General features: G+C 46.6%; 1 protein-coding gene and 1 pseudogene across 22 annotated transcripts in view; both read right to left on the bottom strand.

Moving 5' to 3' along the window:
- The window catches only part of GPHN (gephyrin), a 615,912-nt gene that overhangs the window by 426,261 nt on the left and 174,766 nt on the right, over window positions 1–14,885 (bottom strand). The gene's annotated exons all lie outside the window — the stretch shown is intronic.
- Window positions 3,558–3,732, bottom strand: LOC134981544 (U2 spliceosomal RNA; annotated as a pseudogene).

The raw sequence follows: 14,885 nt of genomic DNA, 5'->3' as shown, positions 1-14,885 counted from the left end.
ACTTGCCAAAAACAGGATTTTGGTACTTACCGATAAATCCCTTTCTCCAAGTCCATAGGGGACGCTGGACTTCAGTACCATGGGGGTATAGATGGGGTGATCAGGCGAGCCGGGACTTTAAAGTTTTCAATGTGTGTGACTGTTTCCACCCCCTCTATACCCCTCCCCAGACCAGTTAAGAAATTGTGCCCGAGGAAAGACGGCAACACTACAAACAGAGGAGGAGGCAAGCAAGACATCTATAAAGAGAGATCTCCGTAAAACAGGAGCATCAGAAACACAGAGATACACATGACCATACCAAGAATGCAAAATGGCAGTAACACAAGGAAACCTTGCAACTAGGTCCTAAGGAAACTCAGCCACCCGGAACCCACAGAGGCAACCAGGGATAGAACCACAACGTCAGAAGAGAAAAGCGCAGGGTGGGTGTCCAATGTCCCCTATGTACTCAGAGAAAGGGATTTATCAGTAAGTACCAAAATCCTGCTTTCTCTATCATCCATAGGGGACGCTGGAGTTCAGTACCATGGGGACATCCCAGAGCTTCCAAAATGGGAAGCGGGAGAGCGCTGAGAATTTCGTAAAACTGCACAGCCAAGCCGAGGCTCGAGGCCATAACCGAGAAAACTTTGGAGCGTGACAAAAGGATTGCAGGCAACCTAAGATGCAGTAAGACCCAGAGGCAACCGAAACAGAGCCCCACCAACCAATAGAAGGAGGCGACATAGACGCCAAGAACAGCTGAGAAGACACAGAGGCTAGAACCAGCCAAGAAAACAAGATAACTGGGATACATATATTGCACCATTGACTGTGATACATAGTGCACCAATAGCCCTGCCAGAGAGCATGTCAAGACCAGCAAGGCAGTAATCGAAACAAAGGTGGAGCCAGCGTGGCTACACAAAGACTGAAGCCACACTTGTGCCCCAAAACACGTATAGACTGCCAAAGCTACTGTATCTAGAAATATTGCAACACTGCATTATTAATCGAGATCAAAAGGAGTAAGGCGGAACATTGAAGCCCAACAACGCCTTGAGGAAACAGCTGAATGTCTGGCAGGACATGTTATAGAGAAGACCGACAAGCTAGTCCACATCTTAAAGAAGTGCATACCTTCCACTAACAAATCGGGCAAAAAATTAAAAGATGCCACCAACCACCAAGAGTATGCACCCCCAGGGAACATATGCCATGCGATAAAATAGGAATACCTGGACTAAAAGCGGCATCCATCGAAACGGTAGAGTAACCACCCCAGCATGCCATAGATCTCGCGTGGGAAAATACTCCGGTATGTGGCATAAATGAGAGACACAACATGCTGAGCCATCGGAGTTCCCCGTATTTAAGCACCACAATTTGAAGAGCCAATATGTCAAACGTAGGTGCCAAAACAAGACCGAACGCAGAGGCAACATCACGCGAAAGGATCAGCAGATCTGTAGACTGGAATCTGCGAGGCTAGACCATAGAAAGATGACAAAACAGTCGTAATTTGTTTACACTGCATGAGTAAACATGGAAGGAGCAGAAAGTTAGGTAACACCTAAGCTAACTGGCAAGAGCATGGACCAGAGAACGTCTCCCTTGTTATCGCCCCCCACTAGAGCAGATAAAATGAAGGAAGATCCCACTGATTCACTAATTGTTAGAAAACTGTGGTATAGAAAACCCCTTCTTATGTAAGGTAGGACTTTTCTTGCTATAGTAGAGCAGTAGAGCACCATCTGTGTATTCTTACTCTTAAGAGTATGCTACCATAGAGGTGTAGCCTAACCGGACTTAGGTGACCCTCTACTCAAAGAGAAGCAATGTGACCCAACGCCTGTCAAGTAGTCCTAGGTCCAGGGCATCTATGGGCAGTGCAGAATCCTAAGGGGATACCTGCACTGGTCTGGAAAGACCAATTGGGTTGTACATCCAGAACTTAGGGAAAAGCCACTACTGAGGAAATTGGAGCAGTCTGTAGAGGAGAAATCCAGTCCCTGTGACTAGGAGATCCCACAGGGAAACAGGAAAGATCCTACAGGGAAGTTCTAAGTAAGGCCAACCAACACCAGCAGAAGTAGAAAAACCAACTGACCCAAGGGCCCAGAAAAGCTAAACAATTTCGCTCAAGGAGAGCATCCAATGGACTCTACATGTTTAAAATTAAAGTCTTGGCACTTTCTGAGACTTGAGGAAAGCATCCCTCATATATAAATGATGTGTAAACAAAAGCATTATCAAATTCTCTCATCAGAAGATGCCTAGAGAAATAGGTTACCCAGATAAGGAAGAAAACCTATAAATCGAGGGCACCAATGAGCAACTCCAGTGACAACAAATAACGCCCCCTGAGCCATGGGGCAGAAAAGAAAATACAATCTAAAAGCTGGAAGGTGACAAGAGGACTCCAAACCCAAGTTACTGAAAAAGAATCATTCAGAAGGGAACAAGGAGAAAAATGTCCCAAGATATTTAGGAAATCCCCATACCCCAAGTCTGAACGGGGATGTAAACCCTCAAATTCAGAAGAGACTGTGATTTTAACACAGCTCCCTATACCACTTGGTGTTCAAACGTAAAAACTGGTATGTCACCTGAAGGTGTGAAGTCTGAATTAGTGCCATAAGGTTCAGGACCTGTGGCGCCAACCGAGTGGATGTCGATGCTGAGAGAGGATGGCAGAGCGCTGCCAGAAATTTTCGTCAACATTCTCCATTTCCCCTAGGCTGTAGGAATAGGAGGTACACATATGCATATATAATGACTTATACAGATATGTATTGTATATATTCTAAAATATTGGAAGGCAAAAGCAGGAAATAAAATGACACAAAGTGTCAATTTAACCCTTCCCGATACTCCTCAACCTTACCAGCAAACCAATCCCTGGGAGCAAAAAATAAACTGTTATTAACAGCCTCCGAGCTTCCATTAAAGTGCAGCTCCGTTTTCAGGGGATGCTCAACACACTGCAGTTGCTGAAGTGGAAAACTCCCGCCTTACGCCTTCAAGGGAAAGGTCGAGCTCCAGAGGCGTATCAGTAATCTAGAACCGCCTCTCAGACGTCTAGTTGTGCTGTATAGAATCGCAATTATGCGAAAACTATAACAGAAGGACAGGCTGGAACATACCTTGAATTATTGTCTATACAAATTCCTGTCTAATCAGGCTGTGACGAGCCTCAAATACTTACCTTGTTCATTGTAGCTAAAGTCAGCTGGGCAGAGAAAACCGACTTGATCGTATTCTAGTGGATATTCAGTCAGATGCTTGCATTGGAGGAATCTGTGGGAAATAAAGGTCATTATAAACAGTACAGACTGTAATACACCCTAGTAAATTTTCCCAGGTACAGCGCACAGCATGCCGTAGCTGCAACAAGAATGATAGAGTTTTAGAAAACCCAAAACTGAGACTACGTCACGTGTTTTATAGATGTGTTGGATGTAAATTACATAGTTACACCGGTCCTTGTGGAAAAACATTACTGAGAGATGTCCGTTCCTGGGCTAGAACCCGAGGATTGTGAGCGTCTGCACTGTAGACGGCAGTCTAAACCATTTAGTTACAGCCTCCTTTGTAAGACCAGGTCAATGCGTACAGTGGACAGAGCAACTCGTTCTTCCATCTCTAAAAATCCGTTTAATATATATGGCCCCCAGTAGAGGCGTATCGGACATAAAACTGATAAAAACATGTACTACACTGATACTAGCCAAAAAGCAGAAAGATGATAGAGACTGGTTGTCATTAAACCACCGGGCCAGTAGAGGACCCTGAAACGCAAGATCAAAGGCATCTTGCACACAACATAGGGAGAATATACAAACTCCCCACAGTTAGGGTCATAGTGTGAGTGCTGTGAGGCAGTAATGCCAACCGTTACACTATTCGCGCTGCCGTATATACAGTATGTAAACTTGTTTTAATTTTAGAGGGGAGCAAAAATATTCGGTAATCCGAGACGGAGCTATCACTAAAAAAGAAGTACATGTACCTCCATGTTTTATAATGTCTGACAAAAGTGCGCACGCCCCCTCCATTACTGGCCAAAACAGGTATTCTGGGCCTGCCTAGGTCAGTGAATACTGACAGCGTAGACAGACACTTACTGACCGCATTGCTACTGGGGACTAGGAAAACTAACATGAGAATGAGTCGTTTCCTAAGTAATGTGCTGTCGCAGCTCTTGTGGGATAGCCACTACTAGCTGGTGTATTGTGCCGCTCTCAGGCACTGGCTGCTGGGTGACCCGCTGTTAAAGGGCCGCTCCATCCTGGAGCCCCATCTATTATCGCGCTCCATGATTACTTCTATACCAGCCGCCGCACTAGTTAGCGGCTTGCGGCTGATGCTACACCCACCTTGAATGAAGGGTCTTGTCTCACCTAGCCGTTCGGCTCCGGGAGCTTCCTCGCTGCGGGTGGCGCAGAGTCTCGCTGCTGCTGTACAGCCGCCAACTGACCCAGGAAACCCAGCTAACAGGGACCCGGGCTATACATTACCCAGCTTCTGTCTTCAGCCATGCTGCCGGTGGCGGCGGGCTGCTTGGGGTTCCATCCCAGCAGTGAAATACTGGATGCGAGACACCCAGGGACTGATGTCCCTGCAGTCGGGTACTCGGGCTCCAAACCCCACAGGGAGGGACCGAGCTCCCCCGACAGCACCCACGTAGCAGGCTGGCAGGGGCAAACTGCCAGACTGTTGAAGATTAAAGAAAATAAGAAACTATCCCTGGAGCTTCAGAAGACGTGACCGGCTCTCCCGAGCACATTTCTAAAACTGGTCTGGGGAGGGGTATAGAGGGGGAGGAGCCAGTCACACACATTGAAAACTTTAAAGTGCCGGCTCGCCTGATCACCCCATTTATACCCCCATAGTACTGAACTCCAGCGTCCCCTATGGATCATAGAGAAATAAACTCTTCAGTGGTCATTTGTAAAGCGCCTGATGGACGCACTTCTGCAAATCACAAATGTGTGGTGTAGAGGTGCACTGTATAATAGTGTAAATGCCCTATCAAAATCCTACCAGCTGCCTCCTTAATACAAACACCTTTTTCCTAATACCTGTACAATGCTTGGTTCAGCCTCATACTGGATTTTGTTAATCCTTAGAGGGTCGATTCAACTGCATGCAATGCCAACTATGCCCACGATCCAGCTATGGCAACGAGCATTTTAAAACACACTATTATAAGGCTACAAACAACTAGATGCAACTTTAGGGCAAATTAGGGGCAATTTGGTGTACTTTTATTGGTGTTTCAATGCAATTTAAACAGCACATCGCGGGCACCGCTCACAAGTGACTTGACCCCACAGAGTGTGGGTACCTGGGGCTCTCTTTGAACTAGCATGGCCGGATTAACAATGGGGCGGATGGAGCTGCAGCTCCAGGCCCCCCATTAAAATAGGCCCACAGCTTCTGCAGAACTACTGCTGTAGACAGAAAAAAAAAAATCCTGCTACATCCGACGGCCACAAGCTGTCCTAAGTAAGTGCAACAAAGCCCTTTGCAGGCTTGCGGCGCTTGCCACAGGTTCTACTCCCACTCTATGGGAATAGTCCCTGTTGGTCAGCATGCCAACCGGCGGGCTAGTCTGTGTTCGAGATGCCACATAACCACATCCCTTTTGGACTTGAGGAGCCTGCACACTGCAAACGTCTGCATTCTGGAGTGAAAAAGATTGGTGTGAAAGTGTTACACATATGTTTTATACATGTGCAACACTTTCACACCATTCTTTTTCACTCTTCACATTACTCACACATGCAGCAGTAGTTGCACCTACCTATTTAACTCTTTACTTGTATAACTCATGCAGTGCCCTGGGGTTGTCTGGCTGGGTGGCTTTGGGGTGTCCTGCCCCCCAGACCTGAACCCCTGTAGTTGGTGTTAGGGACTTACCCAATGAGAGGCTACCTTGGTGCGGTGGGTAAGCTCATAGCCCTGGCCAGGATTATGCTAAATGCCTTTGGTTATTACAGGTTGAGCTAGTGTGAGATAGTGCACCTGCTACCTTTTTCCCTCTGTACACGAGATCATACATACCTCAGTCCTTTTCTAGGTCACTAAGCTATACAATAGTGAAAATGCTATATAAATTCATACAGTAGTTTTTGTGTGATGCCAGAACGTTCAGACAGACTACATTTCACTTTTTTTATTTTTATTTTTTGTCTCGATGGTCACACACTTTTAGTCCCTAAAAGTCTAATTCTCAAAAAAAAAAGACAAAATTCTACGTACAGACATAACCCTTACAGTTTTATTATATGTACAGATTTTTATTGTAGGGTATCCTTATTTATCTTTGGCTATGTAAGGCTTTGTATGAACCCAATTTACACTGTTATGTTTATTACTGTTACAGTGTTTCAGTGGTAACCTCATTTAAGGACAAAACAATTAAAAACACGGAGTAAATCTGTGAAAAGCACAAACATTACCCGATTGGTCTGATTCTGCATATGCTACAGCAGTGTTTTTCAACCACTGCGTCGTGGCACACTAGTGTGCCCTGAGCAGTCTCCAGGTGTGCCGCCATAGAAGCACAGCCAGGCCCGTCAGTGTTTTGCCGCTACTGAGGCCCTGGAAAGATCAATACTGGTGGGTTTAGTGGCTGCAGAGCCAGTTCTAATTTTGAGCCCCGGCAGTGTTGGGCTCTTCTGGCTTTCTCAGATGTGGCTCAACCGTTACCTATGGAGAAGCTGCGACATGACATCCTAGGACACGCAACTGCATCAGGCATCACCATTATATTTGAGTGTTCCTTGGCAATATTTATATCTTGTTCAGTGTGCCGCAAGTTGTAAAAGGTTGAAAATCTCTGTGCTACAGTGTTGTTACCATGTTGTTATAAAAAAATGCACCAAAACCGCCAAAAGACGAGCATTGGTGGAGAGCCTCCTGTTAGGGGTCTGGGACTCAGGATCAACAGCAAAAAGGTCGACAAACCTTAGGTCGACGCCAATTGGTCAACACACCTTATGTCGACATGGACAAAAAGGTCGACAGGGACAAGGTCGACATGGAAAAAGGTCGACATGAGTTTTTTGGGGGGGTTGTGTCGTTTTCTTCGTAGAGTGACCAGGAACCCCAATTAGTGCACCGTGTCCCCTCGCATGGCTCGCCATGCTTCGGGCATGGTGCCTTCGCTCCGCTACCGCTTCGCTCGGCACAGATTACCGTTCCAATCGTAGTCCACGTGGATCGTTAAGTATGAAAAGGTTCCAAAAAAGAAAAAAATCGTGAAAAACTCATGTCGACCTTTTTCCATGTCGACCTTGTCCATGTCGACCTTTTGTCCATGTTGACCTAAGGTTTGTCGACCAATTGGCGTCGACCTAAGGGTTGTCGACCTTTTTGCTGTCGATCTGGAGTCCGGATACCCCTGTTAGATAACCCTCCCCAGTATGCCTGTGCTGTAGCCAGTGGCACTGGCACCATCTTCCCGGTGGTCTCTTTGGAAAGATGGCGCCGCACATAGAAAGCAAAGACTCTGGCACTGTTCCTAATTGGCTGCCGGTCCGCGAGCTCTAATTGGCTCACGAACCGGCACCTGATTTAAGATAACCGCGCCGCCGCCGCAGCCCGGACTGAGGAGCAGGAGAGGCGTGCGCTGTGCACTTCTGCCCTCGCTGCAAGCAAGGTGGTTGGGTCGCAAAAGGACCCCTACCCGCGGGCTGCAAACAGGATGCGGCAGGGGCCGCGAGTTTGACACCCCTGCCCTAGAGTATCAGAATTTGTGTCACGGCACCCCTAGGCTAAAATTTCTTATTCAGAAATTCAGAAAAAAAATAGAAAATGAAGTAAACTGTGTTTATAATATGTCAGCCTTAGTTTCAGTTATGTGGTGAGGGACTGGTTTTGCCAATTAAATTAAGTATAAATAATTTGAATTGGTCCTGGACCACCAAACTACGGCACCACTGCAAGGCGCCCCTTACCCACCCACCCTTTCCTGTGGCACTCCAGGGTGTCACGGTCCCCAGTTTGGAAACTACTGCCATAAAATAAACTTTTTTTTTTTTTTTTTTTTTTACTACGTGTAATACACCTTAGATTTCAGTTCCTATAAGGTTTTAAATTCTTGTATACAGTCAACTACACATATTTGAAAATTCTACACCAGGCACAAGTAGTCATTCAGATGCGATGGTTATGGTTGACCGGCATCCTGGCGGTCAGCATACCGACGTCGGGAGCCCGGCCACCAGAATGCCGGCAGGGGGGGGCAAGAGAAACTAAGCTCGCAGAATTCTCCACAATGCGGGCTCAGTGGCTTGCTGCCACAGGTTCTATTCCCAATCTATGGGTGTTATGGACACCCACAAATGGGGATAGTCCTCATCCCCCTGCCGGCATTCTAGTGATCGGGATCCCAGCGAGGGTACGCTGACTGCCGGGATGGTGACTACATTCAAATTAGATGACTATGTGGGAGTTTTATCATTGTTATCCTATTTGTATGTAAAAAGTGTTGAAAGGGGAAAGCGCTACTGCGCAGATTCCATACTGTTACTTCACGGAGGCTTCACTCCCTGTGCAAAGATGGATGCTGACCTAAATACTGCACATAAGTCAGGCGCCATCTTGTCAATGTCTTAGAGCATAGGTTCTCAAACTCGGTCCTCAGGAGCCCACACAGTGCATGTTTTGCAGGTAACCCAGCAGGGGCACAGGTGTATTAATTACTCACTGACACATTTTAAAAGGCCCACAGGTGCAGCTCATTATATCACTTGTGATTCTGTGAGGAGACCTGCAAAACATGCACTGTGTGGGCTCCTGAGGACCGAGTTTGAGAACCTATGTCATAGAGCATCACAGTGGGAGACAGTAGTTTTTCACTTTACTCCTCAGAGATCTGAGATTATCAGAGATCCACAACACTTCCAGGGATCCTGTACTACTACCTGCTGCATACACTCATCAGCTGGGGAGCCGAATGACACCCCTCTCGCCTCAGGCTCCGCTCAGTGAGAACCAGTGTGTAACAGTGATTATGTAGGATTCATAGAAATATGTTATACAATTCACAATATGAGCTTACCATCTTCGGAGTGTTGGATTATTATTAAACATTTTTATTTTGTATTTTTTGGTCAGATTTTTTTTTTGTAAATTATTTCAAAATGGATCCTCTTTAGTTATTTTCCCCTCAGCTCACTTTAAAATGGTTATAAAAGGAGAAAATTATCTAAAGGCAATTATAGAGTAAGACCATTTTCCTTACTGTGTAAGCTGCAGAATTTAGTGTTCTCTTAGTTGCTTTTCATTTTCCCTTTGTATACCTTACTGCCATGTTTTGCTTATCGCACAGTGTAACCTATGTAGAAGACCCAACATGGCTGCCTCGCCTGGTACTTTCTTGTGTAGAATAAACAATGCATAGTTTTGAACTCTCCTAATATACTGTCTCCCCAAATATGTGTCATATCTTCACCTTTTGAGAGAATTTATTAATACAGATAACTTCAAGCAAAATATATATTTTTTTTAAATGTCTATTTTTATTTTAAGTAAAATTTAGCCTGCATTTGTTCTTCTCCTTCTTCTTTGGCTTATGATGATGATGATGATGATGATTATTTTATTATTATTAATATTATTATTATTTACTCTGCATTCTAAAAAGGAAATTTATGGTAAGACTTACCATTGTTAAATCTCTTTCTGCGAGGTACACTGGATTCCACAGGGAATAACATTGGGGTAAGTAGAGTTGGCTCTTGATCCGAGGCACCAACAGGCTAAAGCTTTGACTATTCCCAGGATGCACTGCACCACCTCATCTATATCCCCGCCTCCAGGCACTGTAGCTCAGTTTTGTTAACCAGTCCATTGCAGTAGCAGGTAAAAAAGACAATAGTAGTTAGCCACATAGAACCACATTCTCAAGACAAGAGAAGGTACCAGCAGATAATGCCATACAAACCCAAAGAGGCTAGGTGCGTCAGGGTGAGCGCCCTGTGGAAAACAGTGTACCTTGTAGAAAGAGATTTAACATAACCATAAATCGCCTTTTCTGCAGTGGGGTAAACTGGGATTCCACAGGGAATAACATTGGGGATGTCCTAAAGCAGTGCCTCATGGGAGGGGATGCACTGTAGTGGGCACAAGAACCCAGCATCCAAAGGAGGCATCCTGGGAAGCGGAGGTATCAAAGGCATAGAACATGATGAACGTGTTCACTGAGGACCACGTAGCCGCCTTGCACAATTGTTCTAGGGACGCGCCACGGAGGGCCACCCAAGAAGGTCCAACAGACCGAGTAGAATGGGCCTTGAAAGCAGCAGGAGCTGGAAGTCCAGCCTGCGCATAAGCTTGTGCAATCACCATTCTAATCCATCTGGCCAAAGTTTGCTTATTCGCACGGTGAAAAATCAGAAAGTGTGACTGACAGGATAAAGCACCCAAGTCTCAAACTCGTCGAGCAGAGGCAATAGCCAGCAAAAATAAGACCTTAAGCGTAAGCCATTTAAGGTCCACGGACTCAAGAGGTTCAAATGGAGACTCTTGTAGGGCATTCAGAACAACAGACAAATCCCATGGAGCCACAGGAGGGACACAGGATGGTTGAATCCATAAAACACCCTGAGTGAAAGTGTGAATGTCAGGAAGAGACGCAATCTTTCTCTGAAACCACACCGACAAGGCAGATATATGAACCTTGAGGGAGGACAGACGAAGGCCTAAGTCCAGGCCCTGTTGCAGAAAAGTCAAAAGTTTGGCAGTACTAAACTTGTACGCATAGTAATTCTTAGCCACACACCAGGTGAAGTAAGAATTCCAGACCCTATAATAAATCCGAGCCGAAGCTGATTTACGGGCTTTCAACATAGTTTGAATAACCGCCTCAGAAAAACCTTTGGCCCTCAGGAGTGAAGCTTCAAGAGCCACGCTGTCAAAGCCAGTCGGGCCAGATCCTGGTAGACACAAGGGCCCTGAACGAGGAGGTCTGGGCGTTGCGGAAGCAGAAGAGGACGCTCTATCGAGAGACCCTGCTGGTCTGAGAACCAATGCCGTCTGGGCCACGCTAGAGTGATTAGAAGTAGTATTCCTCCTTCTTGCTTGAACTTCCTTATTACCCTCGGCAGGAGTGACACCAGAGGGAACACGTACGGCAGCCAAAAGACCCATGGAATTGCCGGTGCGTCCATGAACGCTGCTTGAGGATCCCTTGTCCTTGCTCCGAAGACCGGAACCTTGTGATTGTGTCGAGACGCCATCAGGTCTACACTTGTCCTCTAGGAGTTGAAAGACGTCTGGATGAAGGCTCCACTCTCCGGCGTGTACGTCCTGACAACTGAGGAAGTCCGCTTCCCAGTTGAGGACACCCAGAATGAACACTGCCGATATGGCTGGGAGCTGGCGTTCCACCCATTGAAGAATCTTTGACACTTCCAACATTGCCATGCGGCTTCGTGTTCCGCCTTGATGATTTATGACCACCACCATGGTGGCATTGTCCGACTGTACTTGAACAGGCCTGTTCTGTACCAGAGGCCGGGCAAGTTTCAGAGCATTGAACACTGCCCGCAACTCCAGAATATTTATCGGGAGGAGAGATTCCTCCCTGGTCCACCGATCCTGAAGAGAGTGTTGCGCCAACACCGTGCCCCAACCTCGCAGACTGGCATCCGTCGTTAGAAGGACCCAGTCAGAGATCCAGAAGGGACGACCCCTGCTCAATTGTTGGTCCTGTAGCCACCAGCTCAGTGACCGACGAACCTCCGGAGTCAAGGAGATCATGTGAGATCTGATCCGGTGAGGCAGGCCATCCCACTTGGCAAGGATTAGCTTCTGCAGAGGGCGAGTGTGAAATTGAGCGTACTCTACCATGTCGAAACACCATGAGGCCTGGTACTTTACTAACATGGGTACTAAAAGGGATTTTACCAAAGCACTAACCAATGACGATTACAGGTCATCCTTGCTACATAAGGTGAAAGATGTCCCTAACGCAAGAAAATGCGATCGCCTCTGCCTGTCAATCAGGCAGAGACAGTCGCGGGGCGGGAGGGGAGGGGCAAAGCTCCACTTCCAAGATGGAGACGGAGCGTTGCAGGGACGAGGCTTCAAAACGCGAGCGGCAATGGAGAAACAGGGGGTGTGGTCGGGCGGCTGCGTGACGTCTCACGCAGCCACTGCGATCACAAAAATGGCGGCGGGCTACTTAGCGGAATTTGCAATCCTTACTGAATTAGGCTCATTGATCACAAAATTTATTTGTAAACAATATTTGCAGTTTTTCTTCAGGGACTAACACAAAAGATGCTTGGGGCAACTAACACGTTGGGTAAGCCACATAAAGCTTCCCATGGGTCAGTGGCATCACAAAGGGGGTGCGGCCCGCACCCGAGTGTCATCCGCCAAGGGGTGACACCAAAGTGCCGGCTCCTCTTCAGTGACAGGAGACGGGTGTTGCACTGTAACATCACGTGCAGCACCCACCTCCTGCCACTGTGCAGGAACCAGCACCGCACACACACACACCAGTCCCCGGGTGCAGCCCGCAACCCCCAGGACACCCGAAGAGACAAAACGGAAATTTGGGCCACGAGGCCAAGTGCCTACCTACGAGACCTCGCCCCCTTTTTGCCATTGTGCAGCTTTGCCGCGCGCACTGCATTACCACCTCCCTCCCTTTCTCTCCGGGTGTCATCAATGACAGTGATGCCTCTGCCATGCTAGTAGCAGATGGTCCTAAGATCTACGCCTGCAGCCCTGAGTGTTTGCCCATGTGACTTGTTGATCATCATAGTGAAACGGATACTTACAGGAAACTGCATGGGCTTAGATTGAAAAGAAAAAAAAATGATGGGTATAAGGGGTACACGTGGTATAAACATAGTCTCACCTACACCACATCCCGTTACAATCTCTGCCTCAATTAGGTTCCTCTGCAGAGCAGTCACTTTAAATCAGAGATACATACATTAAAATGGGAACATCGGTGCCATTTCCCTGCATTGGTTATAAAGCACAATGGGGGTGATGTATGAAAAAACGTCCTAACGAACTTTATGTGTCCAGGGGCGTATCACCACATTATCGTGGTGATACGCCCGTAGCCGCCACCACAATGTATTATTGAGGCCCGCGCCGATGTGGGAGGGCGTTATCCTACCTGTACCGCGATAGCACACCTTCCACAACGGCTCGGCTGGGTTCAGCGCCGCAGTCTGTGCGCATGCGCACTTCTCTCCTGCTTCCTGTCTGTGCCACAGGAGGCCCCGGCACATGCACGATGATGCTTTGTGGATCAGCAGATTACTGGCCGCGAACAATAAAGTTTGTTGAAAAAAGGAAAAAAAATTAAATCCGCAAGTGCACATTTTGCACTCATCGTCTGCTTGGGGGAGGCGTTATGGCTCGGCGGCTACAAGAGCAGAGGCAGTCATACATTGCCTCTGCACTTGGTCTCCCATTCAGGACTGCAGGGTAACGGTAAGCGGCGGGGTCACACGGCGGACACTGCACATAGCGTTAATAAGCCGTACATACATTAGGGTGCTGAGCAAAATGCTGCCTTAAGATGCGCTGTGGTCAGCGGGAACCACAGCGCACTTTCATACATCGGCCCCAATGATCCCTATGGCTACATGCATTTTAAATAAAGTTTCTTGTGGCCACTTACAGTATATGGAACCTCTCATAAAGCATAATACACAAACAAATTCTGCAAAATAGAAGTGTCTTTTCTTCAACAAGTAGATCTTACTAACACTGGGGCTGTAATCTCTGCCTGGTCTGCTGCACTCCTGCTGTGATGTTGCTCTATTTGCAAATGTTCTGAAGAATAAAAATTTTGACTCTGACTAGTATGCATTTTGGTCAATAGATATTTGATAACGTTCGGTGAGTGCCTTCTCCCCCATCTAATGGAATACGATGGAAATCACTAAAAACTGCTTTGGCGCATTTGTTACACTGTATACGCAAAAAGACGCTGCTGCGGTTGAGATGCATGGCATCAGAGATATCTTGGAAAAGTGATGGTGTTCCTGTATAGTGATTGGGAGATGGCTATTAATGCGCACAGAGATGGTCTGTCGCATCAGCGTGTTATGGGAGTGCTCCAGGTGTGTCGCTAAAGTGATTGCATACACAGACACTTCATCATTCACATAGATTTTGATCCTGGACTACTGAGGTTAGCTAAGCTAAGATTCTTGATTTGATTTATTTTTATTTTGAATTTGTATATGGTTTATGTTGATTAAAAATTTGATATTGCTATATAAGGCAGTAGCAGGCGATTGATTTAGCCAAAACATCATACTGGACCGACTTGATCTATCTGGATATAAGTATATCCCATATGCTATATTGAATTTTTCTTTTGGTACGCATGAAATATAGGGGAGGGTTCCCTAAGATATATCCGAGGTTACTACACTATATGGCGATGATCTTTGTCTCCTAACATATAGGTGGGGAACAGCCACCAAGAATAGAGTGAGACAGACAGGCCTGATCTCAAGAATCCACCCGGTACTTACATTATATATACGTATCTACCACTCCTATTTATTTAAAATACTACACCATATGGCGCTTGTTCTTCTCCCCTGCCTCCATATATACAGCACTGGTTACACCCCAATATCTGTAGCCACACACCCGCAGTGTTGATCACAATTCGTGTGGTGGCACGCAATAGGCTCTTCAGAAATTTCAGCTCCAGGCCCACGAGGACCTTAATCAGGCACTGGTTACAAGCAGCAATTCTATTTATGTGCATCATTGCTCCAGGTGCGCATTAATGTGGTTCAACAGAAAGTGCAATATAGAAGCACATAGTGGTTCACCCTGAAAGCAGGACAAGGTCTGATTTCCACCAGGACTGATATTTTGTGAAATGCTTGTCCTTTTAT

The sequence above is a fragment of the Pseudophryne corroboree genome, chromosome 12 (genome assembly GCF_028390025.1).
Source record: "Pseudophryne corroboree isolate aPseCor3 chromosome 12, aPseCor3.hap2, whole genome shotgun sequence".
Lineage (NCBI taxonomy): Eukaryota > Metazoa > Chordata > Amphibia > Anura > Myobatrachidae > Pseudophryne > Pseudophryne corroboree.
This window is presented reverse-complemented; position numbering and strand designations above follow the sequence as displayed.